General features: G+C 39.8%; 1 protein-coding gene across 13 annotated transcripts in view; it reads right to left on the bottom strand.

The window, feature by feature from the left end:
* The window catches only part of SOX6 (SRY-box transcription factor 6), a 582,676-nt gene that overhangs the window by 105,475 nt on the left and 454,501 nt on the right, over window positions 1-22,700 (bottom strand). The window lies entirely within an intron of this gene.

Below are 22,700 nucleotides of genomic sequence, written 5' to 3'. Positions count from 1 at the left end.
TTGCATTTGTTGAGTCTTCCTCTTGCTATTTTTCACGACTAGTATGAGCACTAATCAAGCAGACACTAGTCCTCTTTTGCATACCCTCCCACCCTGAGGCCTGCCATTAGCAACAGAACAATCCACATGCAAATCACTCCTGCCTTCCCAGGTCACACAGTATATACATACCCAACTCCTTTCCAGGCAAGCATTCTCTGAAGATGCCAGCCACAGATGCTGGCGAAACGCCAGGAAGAAACTTTTCTAGAACATGGCCACATAGCCCGAAAAACCCACAAAAAACTATGGAGGCTGGCCATGAAAGCCTTCGACTTCACTTTACCGGATTTTCTTACAATCTGGATTAGAAGACCCTACATTTTACATCCACAATTTCTCTCTGTCTGTCTGTCTGTGTCTCTCTCTCTCTCTCTCTCACACACACACAATGCTATGATTAGTAATTGCATGAATATTGCTACATCTGTTTTGTCCCAGAGTTTAGTATGCAAATGTGTATGAGTGTTTATATACTGCACTTATCACCTTAATTAGTAGATTTCTCACTGCCAATTTCTCATATATTTTTTCTTTTAAAAATATTTTTTTATTTCCCATTTTGGGAAAGGTCTCAAACTCTGCTGCCCAGTTTATGACCTGCTGTACTACCACAGACAGCCGAAAAGACAAACAAATGAGTCGTTGAACAGATCAAGCCTGAACTCTCTCTGAAAGCCAAGATGACTAAACTGAGGCTAGCATACTTTGGCCACATCATGAGAAGGCATGACTCATTAGAAAAGACAATAATGCTAGGCAAGGTGGAGGGTAATAGAGAGGAAGACTGCACGCTAGATGGATGGGCTCAATCAGGGAGGTCAGGGGGTATGAATTTATGGGACCTAAGGAGAGCAGAAGAAGACAGGGGTTTTTTGAGATGTCTCATCCACAGGGTCAACAGGAGTTGGGGTTAACTTGAGGGCAGTTAACAACAGAAGTACTATCAAAAATGGAGAAATAAAAGAAGTTTGGATCATGATATAATTGTAAAGGGGGAAAAAAAACCTCCTATGCCACTGAATTACAGTGGTCTGAAGGAAGGTTCAGTTGAGACATCAGCACAGCCATCACAGCTGATCACACATCGTTGTCTAGCCTTGAAATAGGATCTGCAGGTTCTGCAATATACTATAAAGTCCTTGCCCAGGGCTGGTTTATGATATCATTGTGATTATTATTATTTCAGCAACAACAACAACAAACCAGTATTTGAACTGAAGAATAATCCACGGCCAAATATGCTACATGCTGTTGTCTCCATTGCTAACATATTAAGCTAGAGTCATTTGACAAAATATGTTTATTATCCTTAAGTATAGATTTTTAATGTATTTTTGTCTCATTCCTTTGAATGAATTATGCCTTTTTTAATATCGGTTGTTCACCAAAGGTTCAAATCAACACTTCTTTCTGACATTTCTCATACATTGGACTATAATTTACAGCTCAGTCAGAAGAGTCATGAAATGAGTGTCTATTTTACTTTGGCAAACTAATTCTAGCTAATCAAACCTTTCTAGCAAAACAACTCAGCATGAAACTCTGTGAGGAAAATATGTGGAGAACAAAGCTTTTTGTCAAACAACACATCTCAAGATGTAAACACATATGTCTCTTATAGGAAATTTTATCGCTTCCACATTAATTGGCACACAGAAGGACTATTCTTGTCGCAGACCAGGCACAAGTCAGGAGCCATCATCACTGGAAACAGGAGCATGATTAGGTTCCCACACAGATATAAATAGACTTTTCCTTTTTCTTTTGAAAGTGTAATGCACTGTTTTTATTTCTTAAGAACAGACTGGCAATTGTAGTTGGGGAAAAGTCCGGAACAACTGTCCTAAATCATCTTGGAAGCCAGACATTTATTTCTTCATTTGTGGCTTCTGTTGTTGTTTTTATCCAGTAACACCTATTATGCTGTCTAGTTGTCCTCTTCTGGAAAGCCTGAGTTAATTCACAGCTGTGAAGATGAACAAAACGTTACTAGGCTTCATGCACACTAAGGTCTCTGCTCAGCAATCTGCAGGACAGATGTTAAAAGGATCTGTAAAATAAGTCAGTGACAAAGATCCTGACCTCTGCTGGGGAAATTTTTTTATTATTCCGGCAATAGGGTGTAAAATCATTAACAATTAGAGGATCCTTATCAGTGCTTTATGGATTCTGATTTCTTGCCTCAGCTTAAAAAAAAAAAACAGACCCTCTGTTTTTGCTACATGAAGCAGGTAATGAATATGGATCCAAAATATTACTGTCCATAGATAATTTAACATGAATGCAGACGAAGTGACAAAACAGTTTCCCTTTCTTATCATCAGAATAGCTGTACCATCATGGCATAGTCTTAAGCTGTTGTCATATTAATTTTAGTTTTACATGCTTATAGTATTTTTTTAAAGAGTTATTACTATATTCTTCCATGTTTAACAAAATTTAGGATGTATGGGTTTTTTGGTGAGAAAAAAATAGTTTATCTAAAGTAGTGTACAGGTTAGTAAAATAATCACCAGCCATCACTAACAAAAGCTGGTGGATGTGATTACTTAAATTGCTTTATTTTTTCTTTATCTTTGTTGTTGTTGTTGTGTGCCATCAACATATGGTGACCTAAGGCAAACCTATCATAGGGTTTTTTTTTTTTGGCAAGAGGGGATTTGATTTTGCCCTCCTCCAAGGCTGAGAGAATGTGACTTGCCCAAGGTCACCCTGTGGGTTTCCATGGCTGTGAGAGGATTCAAACCTGGCAAGCTTGAGTTAATTCACAGCTTTAAAGATGAACAAGAAGTTACTAGGCTTCATGCACAATAAGGTCTCTGCCTCCAGAGTTATAGTCTAATGCTCAAGCCACTACACCATGCTGGCTCTCTCTTAAGGAATATTGATTACAATGGCAGGCATAGTAGTTCAGGTTCTTCATCCTCTTCTAGTTTCTGTATTTTTGCTCATTTAACTTTTGCCATCTCAACTACATTCTGATGTTGATTAGCCACATGTGTTCTGGTTTTCAGATTTCTCCCAATATCCACATGTATATAGTCAAGCACATTTTATAATGTCTATGGGTGCAACTACACTGTAAAAATAATGCAGTTTGAGACTACTTTAACTGCCATGGCTCCATCCTAAATGCATCTTGGGATTTGGAGTTTTGTGAGGCACCAGCAAATCTATAAATCCCAGGATTCCACAGGATGGGGCTACACACCATTAAAGTGGTATCAAACTGCATTGTTTCTATAGTGTAGATGCACTCTGTCTCTCAAAATATACATTTCATCACATATCTTCTCTTAAAATGTATATTTTATCTGAACTTTTGTAATTATTTCAAGAAGGAATTCTTCAACTTTAGGGGAAGTGAAACCTCTGCTATGTTTTGATCTATGGTTTAATCTGGGACAGTTGGATCAAATCAGTTTGCATCAGAATTAGCAAAGAGCACATTTCCTTTAGGCATAATCTCTCTTTCATCATACAGTTTTAATAGTTTTTGTTAGATGAGTCTGATTCATGCCACACAGGCCTCCTCATATTGTTTTCTGAATGTCATAGAACAGAAGGATAAGGGGCAGTTTGGGGAGGATCAGGATAGTTTCTGAATGGTGTGGGGTTTTATTCCTTTAAATATATTTCAAATATTGTTTCTGAAAGTTTTAAAGCTGACTGTTTACTTTTGACCTGCCAGAAGAGATATAATAACTGCAAATGGTGATGGAATTTAAAACAGTATTAAAGGTTTATTTCTTCCAGCAGACCTACCCAGTCAATTCGAAATTATGACATTATAATTTGTATACTCTAAAGAATATGCACTTAGTGGTATATTTTAACAGGTTTATAGCATTTTAACTGTTTGTTTAATGTGTTTTTAATTGTGTTTTGTATTTTAACATGCTAGAGCCTGGAGGAGAGGTGGGAAAGTGATGATGATGATGATGATGATGATGATGATGATGATGATTTTAAAGTGTATTATATTTTCTGGAACACTCAGAATCATGCTAACCATATGTGAATTTGTTAGGATTTTGGAGTAAAGGACATGAACTGAACAGCTTTTGTCTCCAGTAGCAGTTTGCAAAGTTCACACACAAGATTTCAGATTGCTGGGATATGCTCAGTCATATCTTCTTATGAGGTCTCTCCATAGGGGTCCCACTTCTCTATGTGAGAACACATATTTGCAGTCAAGGGTATGAAAAAGTGGCCTTCCAGATTGTGTTAGACTGAAATTCCCATCAGCCTTAGCCAGCATAGTCAAAGGTGAGACAATATGATAGTTGTAATGCCAGCCATATTAAGAGAGCTACAAATTCTCCATACTGTTTTTAAGTACAACAGCAGATGATAAGAGGATTACAAAGATTTTCAGAAACCAGATTGTACTATGAGAAATTGTGGTGATCATGAGAGCAACAAAGTGGGGGGGGGGGGGGGGGAGATCTGGTTTCCCGATCTTTTTTTTTTTAATGCCAATGAGCTTCATGACATGAAAAAGTACAGAATCTACCACTGTCATACAAAGCCCTCAGTCAGAAGATTACTGTTATTAAAAATGACAATTATTTTATTTGGCTTCCCTATTAATTTCAGCTGAGGGGCAGTCTATACATGGAACTATTTCCTGAACTAAAACTAATGTGTCACCTGTGCGTGTGTCATCACCCCTGATCCTACAACCATTATAGAAGAGGCAACAGCAAATTTTCTTTTTCAGTTTACACACACAAGGTGCTCTTCCAGAGAGGGCTTGACACTGATTTTTCATAACTGCAGCTTCAATTGAGTAAATTGAGGGGTGTTGTGCTCCATGAGAACAGACAAATTATATAGAACAGATTCAATTATGTTGTTTAAATATAACTTCCTTGAATTACCTGTTCACAACCAGTTTACCATAAAATGGAAAGCAAAGCCACAAAAGTACACTTGGATAAACCACAAATAGCTGCCAGCCGCTGTGGCAATCAAAAGAATTTGGCACTTGGCTGTGTATGCATTGCATTCACTTCTCCTCTGAAATAAAGCAATTGTTTTATTAGTGTTATTCATTTTCTGAAAATTTGTAAGCATAATGTAATCCATCACTCACTAAAGCCATAGGCACATTGCATCAGAACTGACAAAAAAAAGTTGATGCTGTACAATACAGCAAATTATTTAAATTAATCTGAGATATGTGTGAGCACATAAAAAGATTAGTTTGTAAAGTTATATACATTGTAGCATAGCAATCTAAAGTGGCCAAAGAACAGAACCCATGATGGGGTTATGCAAATAAAAATGGATGGAGCCAAGCACATATGAATCAGATTCACTTACAAGGGCTTTCATTGACACAGATGAGGAAAGGAGCAAGAAACAAACCATGCTCCTCACGTCATATATTGGGGATCACTAAGGACAGGTAGTAGGTTTAATTCTGAAACCCTCAGTCTGCATAAAGCACAAAGAAGAACATGGCAGTTTCAAGAGTCTGGAAGCATACAGCTTCACCTTCAACATGTTTTTCATAATAATGGTAAGCAATTTGCTATTGCTTAATAAGTTAAAACATTCCTGTACAGAGAGCAGAATACACTAACTGTGTTACTGCTATTTAGGAAAGGCTATTTTGGATCAACTGATGATGAACAGAGGTGTCAGAGAAGACATAGGGTAAACACCTGATTACCAGGAAAGAACAACACTTGAAAGTAACAAGATACAAATAACCTGGCACTTCAAAATAATTATTTTTTGCACTATTGACAGTATAACTCAAGGATGTAAACTGGCACCAAATGGGCTCAGTAACTTGTTGTTGTTGTTGTGTTTTTAACTTCCCAGCCTTGTTCATCCTTTCCTTCAGCCCAATTACGTCCATTCAGGAAAATGGGTAGGCAAAAATCATCTCCAAACAGCAAATCAGGGAGGGGCAATAGTGTATCCTAAAATGTCCTGTCACCCCAGCCCCAAAAGAAAAGAAATCACTCTGAAAAAATCAGAAATGACAACCAGAAGCAACTTCCTGTTTTGACCAAGAATCAGTCCCAAATGATGTGCGCCGGTTACTCCTCCTTCACCGCCCTTTTCCCGGCAATAAGTCATCATCATGGGACTAGAGGATGCCCCATATGTATATCCAAACAATTGAAACAGCACAAAGACAGGCAAAGTAGAGAAAAATAATAGTCTAGAGCGCATGAGTTTTTTGCAGAGAAGCATATATGAGAATGCAGGAAATAAGAAGAATCTGCGTATTTGTGGACAGAGCACTGGCAGTATAACTAGTGCTAGAATCAGCAAAAGACAGAGCCCTGCTTCAAGGCACTTACAATGTGAGTTTAGAGAGAAGAACACAGAAACAGAGAGAATGGGAGAGGCAATAAAGAGGTGTATATGAATAAAATGTGGGCAGAAATTGTCAATCTGGGTAAACTGAGGGGCTCAACAGATGGCTCCAAAAGGGTGGCTTCCTACCGCCCCCTTCAGCACTGGATCGGGGCCACAGCAATTGCATGCCACAGTCCCAATCAGGTCCTTTCCCGGTGCTAAAAAGAAAAGCAAAATTCTGCTCCTTTTAATGCTGGAAAAAGATGCTCTTGCTGCTGCTGTTGCGGATTTTCAGAGCTCCCCTGCTGCATGTCTAAACGCTATGTCAAAGGAGTGCCATGACAGCACACAGTGCGACACCAGTGTCAGGGCAATATTGGTGTGTGCGGCATGCAGACATCATGTCCCACTCTGTCCCAAGGCCAGCATTAGACGCTGGTCTGTTTAGCCCCTGAGTTGATTAATAAAAAACACTCCTCAAGTCTCCAGAGAGCAAACAATAAATTTAGTACAGACTGAGTCTTCCTGAAATTCAAAATACTCCAAAAACCAGTAACACCTTTGTTTTCTGATTATTTGATGTAAACAAACTTTGTTTAATAAACAAAATTATTTTCAAAAGTTGCATAAAATTACCTTCAGGCTATGTGTCGAAGGTGTATATAAAACATAGATAGCTATCTCCAAGATATCTCATTATGTGCATGCAGTTGGCCCTCCATGTTTATAGATTCTTTATCCACTTATTCAACCTTCCACGGGTTGAAAACATGAAAATAAAAGCAAACTTTGATTTTTGCCATTTTAAATAAGGGACACCATTTTGCTGTGCAATTGTATTCAATGGGACTTGATCATCCAGTGATTTTGGAATTCACGGGGGGTCCTGGAAACAAGTCCCGGAGAATACCAAGAGGCCCAAATATATGCACATATACATATTCTAAAATCCAACACACTCACCCATCCAAAATACTTGGATAAGTAAGACTCAACCCAAAAACAATGTATGATAAGCACATATGCCTTAGATGGGGAAAGACAAAGGAGGGTGGGAGTCAGAAAAAGTGAAGTTTAGAATATGTTGAGCTCCTAAACTCAGAAGCACAACTCCCTTGTGAAACCATATTGAGGGCGAGGCAAAAGCTCACACTGACACGGCTTCTGTGTCTCACCTCATTTCACTCAGATTTTTTTTTCAGCAGACTGAGTGTTGCTCTGCTGAGGATATGATGCTTAAACCACTTTTCCTGTAGATTTTTTTTCAAAAGGGCCTCTGAGAAAGAGTTTGATACAACTCAATGATTGAAGTAATACCTTTGTCCATCTGAGCATTAAATGGCCCATTGAAATACAGCTTAGCTGGAAGGAATTTTTCAGTAAATGGTGGTTTCTAATTTTTTTTCCCCAACTTCTCTCCCAGCTGACTAGACTCTGGCTCTGAAACTGCAGTTCAATCACTTTCACTTGCCTCTCAGGTCAGGCCTTTAGCCAGTGTTAATTAAATATAACCCCCTTAGAATACTAGAGGTTAACTGAGAGCAACAAATTGGTCTTCAATACAGAATCCAGCACTATTCAAACTAAAGGAATCTGTTTAAGAGGCCTTCTTTAGTTATAATGCCTTTAATGCATTAAAGGCAGAATCATGGGAAGGGGTGGAAACAAAAGGCCAATTCACCCTTTTTTTTTCAATTTAAAGAGATAAGAGATTTAAAGTATTTTTGCATATTTGTCTTTTGATTTTAAATAATGCACATTGTAAAGAAAGGTGGTGCAGTTGTATGTATACAGCAACACAATTTCAATTTGAGAAAATGAAACTGAAAACAAAATCAATGCATACGTCATTCATTTTCCTTTCCTAATATTCCTTCCTGTGGCTCTTAGAAGTTTACATATCTGCTTTTGTTTATTTTTCTTCTTCTTTCAGCGGCAGACACATTTATACAGCTTCATTTTCATGTCATCATTTAGGTTTTGCTGTCTGTTCCATTCAACTGAGCCAGAACGGAATCTAACTGAAATTGTGTTTTCCTTTTTCGTCATAATGATTTCAATTGAAAATAGCTAGCTTTTTCCATATAAGCATGTAATTTAGTGTTCAGTTAAGGCAAATAATGAAATGAAAAGGGTGATGTGTCTGTGTTTGTGTGTTTTAAAGTGTCCAAAAGTATCTGAGGATTAAGACAAGTTGCAAGATTTAGTTTAAACACAGCAATTAGCCTTGTCTCCATGAACATGACTTTACTGTAAATACTCCACCTTGATGATCCTTTTGTCCCAAGATTCCTTGGAAGAAAGCAACCAAGCGATAATTCAACATTATTGCTGCTTCAGTGCCCTAATCACTTAAAGAGCAGCAAAGACCCTATGCTCACAGCCACAAGGCTCCTACAGCCTCTGAGCCTAAGGCAGGCTTCACAAGCCAGCAGCATCCAGATGTCAAGAGAAATATCCAGGTCCTGATGCAGCATGCTGCTCCATTCCAGTATGGCTTAACAGCTGTTTCAGCTGCTGGCATTCAACCTGCTGAATACACCGAGACCAAGGCACAGACTAGGGAATGGAAATAGGGTGGAACTTAAATACTGAAATTGCCCCCATTCCATGTGGATATCATGAAGTCATATGCAAAATCCTTACTGTGTTACTTCTCTTGATGATTCTTACTTTAACAAAACAACAGCAGCAGCAGCAACAACATGACAGGGGCCAACCTCAGGACCAACTGCCTAGTCAGAAGAAATACCAAGGATCGGAAGTGGAGACAAACAGAATAAATGGAATGATATGAAATATAATAAATAGAATAGCAAAAAAAAAAAAAAAAAAAAAAAACCAAGGTAAAAATTCTAGCAATAACCACAATTTTAATTAATTCATTCAGAGTGAAGCTTTACCAAATAATAGCACTTTGCTTAACTTGCTACAAATTAGTGATAGGCTGCATTTGCACTGCAGAATTAATTCAGTTTGACATCATTTTAACTGCCATGGCTCAATGCTATGGAAAACTGGGATTTGAAGTTGGTTGTGGCACCAGAGATCTCTGACAGAGAAGGTTAAATATATCATAAAACTACAAATCCCAGAATTCCATATCATTAAGGCATGGCAATTAAAGCAGTGTCAAGCTGCATTATTTCTGCAAAGCAGATCAGAATTTAGTTAACTTTCTTGCATTGACAGAGAAAAAAAGAACTGACTGTGAGGACATGAACACAAAAGCAGGCACAGAACCTAAATGCTTTGTGAAACTCATGATAGAAAGGCACTCTGTAGAGTCTACAGTGTAGACAAAAGAAAATTAAAATTAAGGGGAATGCACACTTCTTTTATATATTTACGGTATGTTTCTGTTCAGATGCTTAAAAGCTTCAAAATTACTAAGAACCTTTTCCCACCCTTCAGTGACAAAAGAACAAAGTAAAAGTGAAAGGTCATTAAGGCTAAGAGAAAAAGAAGGATCTAAAATATATCTGACTAAGGAGTCAACAGTTCTTCACACAGGCTCAGTCAGTGACCTTAGACAAGCCACTCATTTCTACAAACAATTTATGAAATGGGAATGGTAATAACAGTATTTATGCTTCTTGCAGGGGAATTGTAATAAGGCCTAATATAGCGCTTTGAAAATGCTGGATGAAGTTTCTACCCTAAATGAGTACAAAATATTATTATTTGTATTTGTGTCATAAATCTGGATAAAACTTTGTAATCTTGGTACTTGTTTGTTAACAGAAGCCTTGACATTTTAACAAAATTGTCTTGAAGGTTAACATCAATTCAGTTTCATAACAACACACTTGCACTCACTATCCCATATTCTCCCTATATTGTCTCCCCACCTCCCCTGAGTTCATTCCAATTTTTTTGGGGAGGTGGGGAGGAACCTGTCTACATAAAAAAAAAATTAAAAATTTGTATCTCGCTTTTCTGTTGCAGTGCAATCGAAGTGACTTACATGTTAAAACAACACCAATATACAGCACATAATAGATATACAATGCAATATCTAATTCCCCCTTAAAAAAGAATTAAACATAAACCTAATCTGTTAAAATAGAATATTATCAGCAGTCCAATACTCCAATGGGCAAAGTGGTGGCATACTACATAAGAAGAGGAGAATTTATTCATAGCTCAGTCATTCTATTCAGGGAAGGCCTGCCAGAAGAGATCCATCTTAACAGCTTTTTTAAAACTGTCTAGGCATGTAATTTGATGGATGTCTTCCAGCAGGCCATTCCACAGTCTGGGAGCAGTTGCGGAAAATGTGCTCTGGGAGGCTGCAGTTAGTCTGGTCTTTATCGGCTTAATAATTTCCTCCCAGAGGACCTGAGAGTGTGGGGTGGATTATACGGTTCCTAACTAAGCACAAGGGTAGCCTCATATAGAGTGCATTACAGAAACTGAGTCATGAGGTTACCAGTGCATGTACTACAGTTTCAGGGTCTCTTACTTGTAGGAAAGGGTGTAGCTGGCATATCAGCTGAAGCTGATAACAGACACTCCTGACCATCGCATTCACCTGATTTATCATGTGAAGCGATGGATCTAAGAGCACCCCCAGACTGTGAGCACAATCCTTTGAGGGGAGCATGACCCCCTCTAGGACTGGAGGTTGCAACTTAATATCTGGTTTGGGGGCTTTTACTGTAAGTACCTCAGTTTTGTCTGGATTCAACTTGAGTTTGTTTTTCCTCATTCAGTCAATTATCGCTTCAATACACAGGTGCAGTACAGACCTCCCCAAAAGGGAGGACTGCCGGCGTCTGTTTTTCCTCAGCAGGGAAGCCGCAGCCACCAAACCATGCAGCTTCCCTACAGAGGAAAAAGAACCCGTGAAAAACGGGTTCTTTTACTCCACGGTGGCAGCGTAATGAGTGCGGATGCCGCACGGCGCTTACATAACAAAGGCAGCACCCATGTATACAGGGTGTCGCCATTGTTACACCCTCATAATGTGCGCGGGTTGCGGGGTGTGTGGGTATTCCACCCCCAGGCAACCCTAGCACGTGACGAGGGCATCACAAAAGGCCCATCTGTACCAGGCCATTGATTGAGAGGAGAAATATCATCAGTCGTCTGAGCTGCTGACCGGGACATAGAGAAATATACAGTGGACCTTTGTTATACACTGGGGTTTGGTTCCAAGATCCCCTGTGGATAAGAAAATCTGTGGATGCTCAAGTCCCATTAAATATAATGACATAGCAAAATGGTATCCCTTATTAAAAATGGAAAATAAGGTTGGATATTTGAAATGTATACTTTTTTGAACATTTTCAAACCATGGATGCTTGAATTTGTGTATAAAAAATCTGTGTATAAGAAGGGCGGACAGTATTTGGGTGTCATCAGCATACTGATAACACCCCGCCCCATGTCTATGGGTGATTTCTCCCAGCGGCTTCATATAAATAAGCCTGTAAAGGCAAAAAAAAAACTATGTCTCCAGATTGCCCAGGTCACATTTAATTTTGATAGAGCAGGTTGTTACTGAAACATCATATGTCTCTTACCTTTTGTTCCACCTCACCTGATAGTCTTATCCCATTATTATTATTATTATTATTATTGGTGGGATTCTATATATTCTCATGGAAGGCTGCACTGTAGAATCATATTGTGTTGGATGACCTCTATAGGGTTAGGAATGTAAGCAGGGAGAGCACTTCCTATCTGTGGGAGTTCCCCACACAAGGTGGATATTTGGGAAATGAGAGATTCAGCTCTCATGGAGACTATCCTGGATAGCATCATGCCCTTCTACTCTTACAATGGCAAAAAGACCAGAGGTGGAGTTACTATGCACCCTTTGTCAACTATTAATATCACACACAATGATTAAGAGTGATTAAGGGCCTTGCTACCACAGAAATAACTAGCTAACCATTTATCTGAAATGGTTATCTGACTAGGCTTTGTTTTCATCTTCTGGCCACTCTTTTCGGTCCAGAACCTAGTATCACTTAACATTAACTGAAATCTCACATAAGGACACCAGTGGGCTATGCCTACCTCCTGTTTTCTGGGAGGGGGACTCCATCAAAAAGAGGCTTTCAACTAGCTTTTGTGGGCTTATTGGGTGGCAACAGCAGTGCTATAATGGAACAGCAATGTTAATTTCTCACAATGATACAGTCTCCCTCTCAGACAATGTGAGAAAATGAAAATATATGCCCTGTCTTTCCCCAAGCAAGGCTGTATTAAGATCACGAAAGGCATCTCACTATGTTAGCTCCTCACCACTCATTAGATCTAGTTGAAGGTGAAAATGAGCTCAGGATAGTAGTCAGCAGCGGAGACTACTGGGGACCTGGCATCTGCCAAGGATGGTACATGCTGATGCCAGCCCAGCCCTCAGCCTTGATCTCATTTAAGTTTCCAAGAAAACTGAAGGAAAACAAGGAACAAGTCCAGATAAATAGTTTTAATGTACACAACACAAAAGCCAAAAAGAAATGCCTGTGTGTGTGTGTGTGTGTGTGTGTGTGTGTGTGTGTGTGTAAATGGAAGCTCTATAGCATAGGTTGCAGTGTTAGTGTTGTTTCTGCTTAATAGGGAACTGAAGAGGATAGCCAAGGATATTATAAATATATGCTGGCTCTACTGATCAGGAGAAGCTTTATCACTCAGCTGGGACACTTCTGGGGAAAAGAGCCATTCTAGCATCCCATTCAATTAACATATCATTAAAAATCGCAGTTCCCCACTGAGGTTGCTGTGTTACCTGATAAGTAAACATATTACATGTAAGGTTTTATATATATATGAGGTGTGTCTGCCTGTCTTTGATGTGAATATGTATGTGTACATGTGTAATATAAGAAAAAATCAACACATAATCTAGAAAACTGAATACTATAGCTGCAGTCTCCAGGTGATTCAGAGTTTCCAAATCACTCCAGCTACAAATAATTTAGTTGACCTTGCCTACTGAATGTACACAGTGTAATCCAATCTTTATCCTTCTAATTTCAGTAGCTCTTTCTCCTGATAAATACATATAAGATTGCAAGTATATAGAGAGAAGCTCAAGAAAACTCAAGAAATTGTGGCACGTTAGACCGCCCAAAATGGGCGGTCTCGTGCCACTGCCGGTTGCAGCGTGGAGGAGCCCCAGCATCTAAACCACACGGCTCCTCCTCATAACTGCGCTTTTCTTTGCGGCGCAGTTATGACGCACTCGCGGCATCATATGTGCTGCGTGACGTGCAAACACAAAGCATCCACTACGTCAAGATGGTGGCCGCCATGTAGAACGGGCACCGCCATTTTGTACGGACTCGGTCTATATTAGGGTTCTGGACGCCCCTTTCTAACACTAGTACGGACTCAATCCGTACTTTATGCCCATCTGTAATGGGCCAATGAGATGTTTTTTTAAAAAATACAAAAACAATAGGAAAAGAATGCCAACACTCATTAACAATGTACAGTTGGCCTTCCAAAGATTCTTTATCCACTGATTCAACTATCCACAGCTTGAAAATATTACAAAATTTGTAAATTTCAAAAAGCAAACTTTAATTCTGCCATTTTATTACTATGTCACTGTATACAATGGAAGTTAAGCAACCACGGATTTTGGTATCCAGGGGGGGCGCTGGAACCAAACCTCTGTGGATACCAAGGGCCCACTGTATAAAGATTTTATTTAAAGAAAAATTAATCTGCTTAAAAACAAGCTCAGTCTTCAAAGAAATTCACAACTACATTTTACCCACCAAAGATAAAACTATTTGGATGAAGCCACTGGGTGAGATCATCAGGTGTTTTGGACCTGTGTACCATCAAAATAAAGATAACCCTCTGCTCTTTGTCTTCAGAGTCAGATGAGATTGTAAAGATGCTGAACCAGTGGCTGGGTGTGTAAGGGGCTAGATGAGAACAAATACATTAACATCAACTTCCAACAAGATGATCTGGTTATTAGTGGTTCTTAGATCTGGGAACTGGGTAAGTGATCTAGCCTGGACTGGTTTGCACTCCCCCTGAAATAAAAGATGCAAAGCTTGGCTGTACTTCTAGACCTATTTTTATAACTAGTAGCCAAGGGGATTACATGGCTTATATTACCTGGGGCTTGCTTTATCCTTTCCTCAACAGGCATAATGGGGCAACAGTAACCATCCCATACAGGGACAACTTTCTAGTTAAACTATTGGAATATGCTCTGTGTAGAGCTGACCCTGAAGATGACATGAAGGCTGCAGCTACTGTGAAATGCAGGAGCTAGATTGTTGGCAGGAATACGTTACAGGGACTTCATGATGCCATTCTTGATGGAATTGCACTGATTGCCAGAATATTTCTCATCTGGTTTCAAGGTTGTACGCCACTTTGATTGTTTTCACAAAAAGCGGGATATAAATAAAAGTTTTATTTTTTATTTTTTATTTATTAAGGTGCTGGTGTTGGTATTCAAAGTCCTAAATGTCTTGGGACCTCAATACTTAAGGGAACACCTATCCCTGAATACACTGCCTGAGCACTGAGAATGTGAGGTAGAGTGTTCCTTGTGTATTATCAGTGGAAGCAATGTATTATGTGGAAATACAGATGACATGTGGAGATACAGAAGGCCATAAAACACCCTTATGTTGGATACCTGATAGGCAAAGACATTGGCTTCATCTTGACACAAAGATAAAACTTTATCAATGGTTCTTATTAATGCCTCCTGAGCCTGAGGATCATGGACTTACTAGAGCCTCAAGCAGGAGGGCAGCTCTGGCTGCTCCAGCCATGAGCATGGCCTGAGCAGCAAGGCACTGCAATGACCAGCCACTGAGGCCAGCCACTGCCGTGGTCCACAATGGACCGCCAGCAAGGAATGTTTCTTTTGCTCTCCTTTTGAGGCTGGGATTAGGTCGCCTTAGGCAGCCACAGTGTAGCTTCGACCTGATGTGGGGAACTGTGTCATCTGAACACCATGCCTCTGGATCGGCCTAAAGCTGGTGCTTTTGGGCCATCTGTTTCGTGCCTAGGTCATGAATTTCCTCTTCAATTGACATACTTTTAACTTGTTTTAAAATTATTTCTAATTCTTTTAATCCTTGAAATTGTCATACGATTTTACTTTTGAAAAAAATAGTTATACCCTGGAGATTTTTATGTATGAGACAATAAACATATTTTAATAAAAATTATGGACAGTGACCTATCTTATTAAAGTTACTAGCTTTCTCTGCTCAGTTGAATGGTAAGGCCACCATTGAATGGTAAGGTCACTAATCTACTCCAGTTGTGAAAAACAATTCAATTTAGATTATCATCATTAAGTATTCAGTTTTCAATGTAAAACCACATTTTGAATTTAATGACTGACTAAATCATTTTATGGACATATCCATTTAATTATTAAAATAATTAAAGAATTACAGTTGTTAATTCATAACCTATACCAGGGTGTGCATGAAATTATGGCCCTTAAAATGTTAGACTGTCACTTCCAATAACACTTGCTAATAGCCATAAGTCAAAAAATCAATAGTCGGTAAACGGTTCTCCAAAAACATCTGATGTTGCCCCAAACTCCACAATATGCTGCAAGGCATAAAATCATAGAATGATAAAGCTGGAAGGGACCACAAGGGCTATCTAGTTCATCCCCCAACTGTGAAGGAATACATAACTTCTGAAACATTTCCATCCAATCTCTGTTAAAATACCTCCAGAGAAGGAGAGTCTAACATATTTCAGGTTGTCATTAGCCTGCTTGAACTGTGGTGCCCTAAACTGGACAAAGAATTCCAAGTAAGGAGCAACTTTTGTTGCAAAAAGGAAGAGGAGGGGCAGAAAGAAGAAAAAAGAAAAAAAGGAAGAGAAGGAGAAGGTGAAGGAAGAAGGATAGGAAGGAAAGGAAGGGGAGAGGAGGGGAAGGCAGAGGAACTTGGTTTAGGTAACTAAACTTACTTCCAGGCTTTTCACAACCTGACAGCTATGTGGTGTTTGGGAAAACCATGCAACCAGAAGAACCCTGAAGATTTGGATAATATTAGTGATTGAAAATGCTGAGAAATTACCCCCATAGACTGCAGAGACTATTCACATATAATGCTAAACTATTATCATTCTGTGGATGAGCCTCAGTGAACCCACTCATGTGCATCTTCTGTCTTACCTGAAGACATTAACAAAAATTAATTTTACCTTCTACCTAAGGCTGCTTATTTCTCTGTACAAACTAGTTAGTGTGCTTTAAAACAAAATCTAGGTAAATAACCCAGCCAAACAACCCTATAGCTGCCCCCTTCTTTGACAAGAAGATAATCACATCTGAGTCATGGATTTCAGATGAACTCAGAAGTAGGATATTATCTGAAACATTTTAAAAATTTGTCCCAAGCATCAGACACAATAGTCCCAACATCCCCCCCCCCCAAAAAACACTTTATTAGACTATAATATGCAGAAGAATTTGGGGGAAAAGAACAACAATAACCAAAAACTAAAGGAAAATAAGCCTATTTGCAGCTCCGTAGTCTTTTGAGCATCAGCTAGGATGTTTCTAGGGGGCTAATGAAGACAGAAACTCTGCCTCTACCAATATTAAGTTTATTTTCTCTAGTGATTCGAAGAAGTGAGCAATCTGTCACTAATACACTGAATGAAATTACTTGTCTTGCTGGAATTCCTGCTGACAGTCAGTCACTCACAGCGCTGACCTGAACATCTACCTGCTGACAAACAAATTGCAGTGTCAAACTTTGAAAAGGTAACTAGCTGGTTTTAATTTTGATTGGTCTTACTTGAATCTCCTACACATTCTTTCCCCTCTCTCTCTGGACCATCTCTCAAAATCCCTATTCTTTGGTAGGTTAGAAATAAAAATAAAGGCAACCCATGTTTAGCATTTGCAGGGAGAAATTATTATTGTCGCCTGCATCAGAGAAACGTTATGTCAGATAAAACTGTTAAAGTGTGTCTAAGCAACATTAAGAGTGGCAGGCCCGCCAGTGACTGACTGGGTGAGTGAACACATTACCCAGACAGCATTGTAGGAATTAATTTTCTTCAATAAAGTGATTTTTAAGGCTCATATATTTCACAATCTAAACATATGTCACTGTTTCATAAACAAAATAAATGGATTAAAATAATACATTACCAACATGCTGACACATGGAGATATTTTAATTAGGAATATTTAAGCTGTGTGATATTTAACGGCTGTATTTGCTGAAGAGGAGCATGCATCATTTGATAAAGTAAGAAACAGGTAGTGTACTTTGCCTGACACAGGACTGATGTGGGACCAAATCTAAGACAGGCACAGCTTTTTCCCCAATAAAAGCTGCTTTAAACTGACAGCAAGTATAGGAAACACCATAAACAGAAGGAGACCAATAAGCCAACTTTTTTATTGGGGGCAAGGGAGGGGGCTGAAGAATAAGTCACCGACTGAGACAATACTTCTTGAGAATAATATTTCTTCATAGAAGGCTACATTTAACATTTTGGCTATTTAAAGGCCATATTTACATGACTGTCACATTACAATAGTCTCTTTCCTGCACATTCTTCTCAACTTATTTAAGGGTCTGCATGAAAATTGCTGAGGAAAGCAAATGTCAGCCTTGTCCTGAAATTTATATGTGTGAGAGAATTAGAATAAGTAGAAATGTAATATATTGTTTACTGTACCGAGTGCCCTCTGTTCTCTAAAGGTCAAAAGCATTGTAACCTTAGAGTTACAGTTTCTGATTGTTCCCAGGGTTAAATACATTATCAAAATTAATGGTTCAAACCCCTCAACCTTCAGATGTATGAGTATTCATGCCTCCATCTGCCAAACTGTTCAACTAAAAATAGCATTCTTTGGCCTTCATTCAGCTAATATTGCACCCCTGAGGCAATCTCTGTAATGCTTCAGCAGTACTTTGGATCTGCACCCTGTGGTATAACAAAAGGTCGTTACTTTGTGTACATTTACGGAAAGAAGGGGCTGGGGTGAGGAAAAGAACTACTGACTCAAACAGCGTGCTGTGCAGTTTTTGTTGTTATTGTTGCCGTTGTTTAATTCAGTCGATGATAAAAACCTTCAGTCTTCCAGCACACAGCTGCAACCATGGCTAAGACTTGCCAAGGCTCATTAATGTTCTACACGATAAACTTTGAAGGACAAATTATGCAAGAAACGTCAGGGAAAAGGTAGGAGCCATAGGTTTGCTTACTTGCTCTCTGGTCTGCCTCCCCTTGCTTTCTGCACACTCCTAAAGATCACTTTGTTTAGGAAGAACTCCAGCAGACAAAATTGCAATACATTATCATTATCAACAATTTATCAGCAGCTGTTGATAGAACTGTGCCCTTTCTTTTTTTACCAGGTTTTTTTTTCCTCCCCTGAAATCTGGAACATGACTTGTTTTGCTATGGGAAATGCAAGGAAAAATGACAGAAAGGCCTTGCAAGATACATAATGGAGCTAGTCCTTCTGGACTGACGTGTCTACTAAACTGTGGTGGGATTTCCAGCAATGAGGTTGCTACAAATCCTCTGAAAGACTGGGAAACAATCCCTGAAGAGTTATGCTGTAGACATATCCAGAGTGAGATGGACATAAATTTGACACAAACATTTAAAAACTATGGATTAAAAATATCACCAAAGTAAAAACAAAAAAGAAAAAACATGTAGTAGTATAGGTAAGGAGTGGGGGAAGAGCACAGGGAATTCTGGATAACAGCCCAAACTATTTTATTGACTTTTCTTCACTAAAACTGCTTGTATAATAAGAGCTGATTCAAACATTTGTCAGGCAACACAGTACAGTCTTATATGACTGTGACATGTCAGATTTTCTTTGGAGGCAAGGGTGGAGACTGCCTGTTTAAGGGGCAAAACAGACCAGCCTTTGGCATCTCTGAAGATCTCCATAGATGCTGGTGAAACGTCAGGAAGAAAATCTTCTAGAACATGGCCACATAGCCCGAAAAACCCACAAAAAACTAGACCAGCCTTTTGTGCTGCATTTTAATGCTATATGGCTGGCTTCCAGCTGCTGGGCTGCCCACATATGGACTGGCTTAGGGGTGCTCCAGCAGCATGGCATTTACATGCCATATGCTGCCACAGCACTATAAAGCCTGTGTTGTGTCATCTGCATACATCAAGTTGTTAATGTTCCTTTCTCCTATCTTTACTCCGCCTGCCTCTACGTCTAAGCCTGCTCTGCATTAGATATTTTCTGCATATAGTTTAAATAAATAGGGTAATAGTATGCAGCCTTGCCTGACCCCTTTTCCAATTGGGAACCATTCTGTTTCTGCACACTCTCTTCTGATGACAACCCCTTCTCCTGAGTACAGGTTGCACATCAGAACAGGTATTATGTCACTTCCATTCTTCTAAGTGCAAGCCAAAGGCTTTGCTGTAGTGTCAATAAAGCACATGCAGATTTTCTTTTGTAATTCCTTGGTGCATTCCATTACAGTATTCAATGTGTTCTATACTTCCTCTTCCTTTCTTGAATCCTGCCTGCACCTTTGGGATTTCATGCTCCATAAATGGTAAAAGTCTTTGCTGCAGAATTTTGAGCATGACTTTGCTTACATGGGAAATTATGCAATATTGCTGCATCTTTTGTATCTCCTTTTTGTGGATGGGGATATACATTGATCACTTCCATGAAGCACTAATCACCTTTAGTGATGAATAGAACTGTACTAGAAAGCTTTAACTTGCTTTCAGAGTTGATCATTCCTAGATAAGGATACTCTCTGGAGCCATTCAGACTACATTAAAAACCGGGTTTGAAAGCGATTCTTCCATGTGAAGTTCTTATTGGGCCCGATTCCATCACAATCCATGTCGGGGCTTGCACAAGGAAATGTCTCTTACACTGGGGTATACAGATTCGGGCTAAAATCCGTCTTTTCTCAAAAGACCGAGGTTGCGCGAAATTTGAACTTGCCCTCGATCATGATCGGGGCAAATTTAGGGAGGGATTAGGGGCAGGGGGCAGGCAGAGGTCGGAGCATTCCCTCCCATCATCAGAAGGGAGGGGGGGAGGAGGAGGAGGAAAGAGCCGAAAAAAGGGGAATCTGGATGCAAAGGGTGACAGGAGGAAAGGGGGAAATCAAGGGTGACTTTTGGGCTGCAGAGGGCTGTCAGAGAGAGGTGTGGGTGGAGAAAGTGATGAAGGAGGAAGAGGAGGAGGAGGAGGAAGAGGAGGAGGAGGAGAAAGGGGCCTTGGGAGGAAGGGAGCCGTGGAGGGGATCCTAAAACGGAGCAGGAGGAGGAGGAGGATGAAGGAGCTGGGGGAAAGGGTCAATGGGCATCCCCGAAGAAGGAGAGGGTCTGAAGGAAGGAGGAGGAGGATTTCCAGGGGGAATTGGGTTGTGGGGCTACGCTGGGGCATGTAGGGAAATCAGGCTGCTTGTTCTACTTTCATTTCCTCTTGCTCCTGGATTATTGTCGGAGGGAGGTGGGTGGTGGTGGAGAAAGCTCAAAGGGAGGTGAGGGTCGGAAGGAAGCAGGATTGCCCAGGAAAGTAGGGCTGTGGGTCCAAACTGGGGGATTATTTTTGACCAAATATGTGTATGATTTTTTTTCTTGAGGCAGATAGAGCAAGGCTAGCGGCTTGTGCACTTTCCCTTTCATCTGCTCACTTCCAGCAAAGGGGAAATGTTGCAAATGCAAATGTTACAAATGTTGCAAAGGGCTAGACTTACAATTCGAATGTTACATTTTTTGCTCTTGTCAATTAGACAAAATGATACATGCTTTTGCTACTGAATTCAGAGACATCCCTGAATTGCTTTTAAAAGCAAAAAAAAGAATGCATGGCAATTGCATCCTTTTCTGGCATTTCCAAGGTGAGGAATTTATTATTATTATTATTATTACGTGTAAGAGGCATTCTGGGGGGCAAGGAGTGGGGGATGCATTAGCTTGCATGGGATTGAAAATGGGGACAGGGGCAGATCTGACCCAAATGCCCACACATACACAAAACACACAAAAAAGAGGTTTTTTAAAAAATTGACACTTTGGGGCATTTTGTGCATGGCTCTTTAAAAAAAAGGAGGGGGGAGGACACTTCCAATGCCCCTGCAAAATGTCACCATGACGATCGCTTGATTGACAGCAGGCACCTTTGACAGCAAGCACAGAATGCATTCGATTTAAAATGCCCCTCTTTTGTAGTGGGCACTTGCTAATGGAGAGATTTGGGGGAGGGGCATCCGAATCAGCCCAGTTCCTTCCAGATGCCAGTCTGAATGGGGCCTCTGATCAAACAGAGAAGTTTTGAGACCAACACTGCATGAAGGGTATAAGTAAGAGTTGCCAAGCTAAGGGCCTGCCTCCTCATGGACCAGACTGAAGTTCTACATATGTACCACAGCCTCGTCATCTATGTCACAGTCATTCAATATTCAAATATGCTGTGAAACCTACCAAAAATATTGTCTAGTAGTCCAGACAGCCACAAAGGACTGGACACCACAAGCTGAAGATGTGATGCTAATCATGTATATCCCACTTTAGATGTAGCAACATCTCTCCATGCCCATGGAAAGAGAGATTCACCAAGGGAACAAGGGTTTTACAACTAAAATACCTGGTGCTATTGGGAAAAAAACAATTGAAGCAAACTGGCCTCATCTTCTGCCTAAAACACACAGGCAGATGGCCCAAGTGAGGTACTAATAGTCATTATACTATTTCTGACTAAGGGTTACTTCCTGCAAATTGTTATGCACAATATCAGGTAAACATCCAATCCTTTCTTGTGTGATCTAAATGAATCATATACAATACATCATGTGGGCCTTCTGTGTTTCAATGTCAGTTATTAGTCAACTCAGGTGCTGACCAGGTGGGGAGTGGAGCCTCAGGCTCCAGCCACTGCTACCAAAAGATTCCCTGCAAAGCAACCTGCTTGGCAGGCCATCTTCAGGTACAGCCTCAAAGAATAACTGACTAATAATACGATTAAAAAATTCCCCTGCACTGCAGAGACTGATTGGTTCATTGTGATATATAGTACGTACTCTCTGGTCTGCATAAGCTAATGCCCAACTAAGCCAATTTGCCTAGAGCACCACAGCAAATTTTGCCAGGACAAATACACTGCTGCTTGTCTGGTTGGAAATAGTTATAAGATGTATTAAACCCATCATTTAAATGACCAAGAAGTAAACCTCTAGTGTGATGACTAAACACACCCCCTGTATAAGCATTTGACTGCTACTTCATTATTTGACACTATTGTGCCTTTTCTTAGGGAATATTAAAAAGCTATATAATAAATTGGAGTGTAAATCATTTTCACACAACATTTAGTTCCCCCTATGACAAAAATAAATAAATGACCTAGC

Source organism: Sceloporus occidentalis, unplaced genomic scaffold (assembly GCF_023333645.1).
Source record: "Sceloporus occidentalis isolate IW3139 unplaced genomic scaffold, rSceOcc1.0.p SCAF_4, whole genome shotgun sequence".
In the NCBI taxonomy this organism is placed as follows: domain Eukaryota; kingdom Metazoa; phylum Chordata; class Lepidosauria; order Squamata; family Phrynosomatidae; genus Sceloporus; species Sceloporus occidentalis.
Note: the sequence above shows the minus strand (reverse complement) of the source record. Positions and strands in the feature narration are given on the sequence as shown.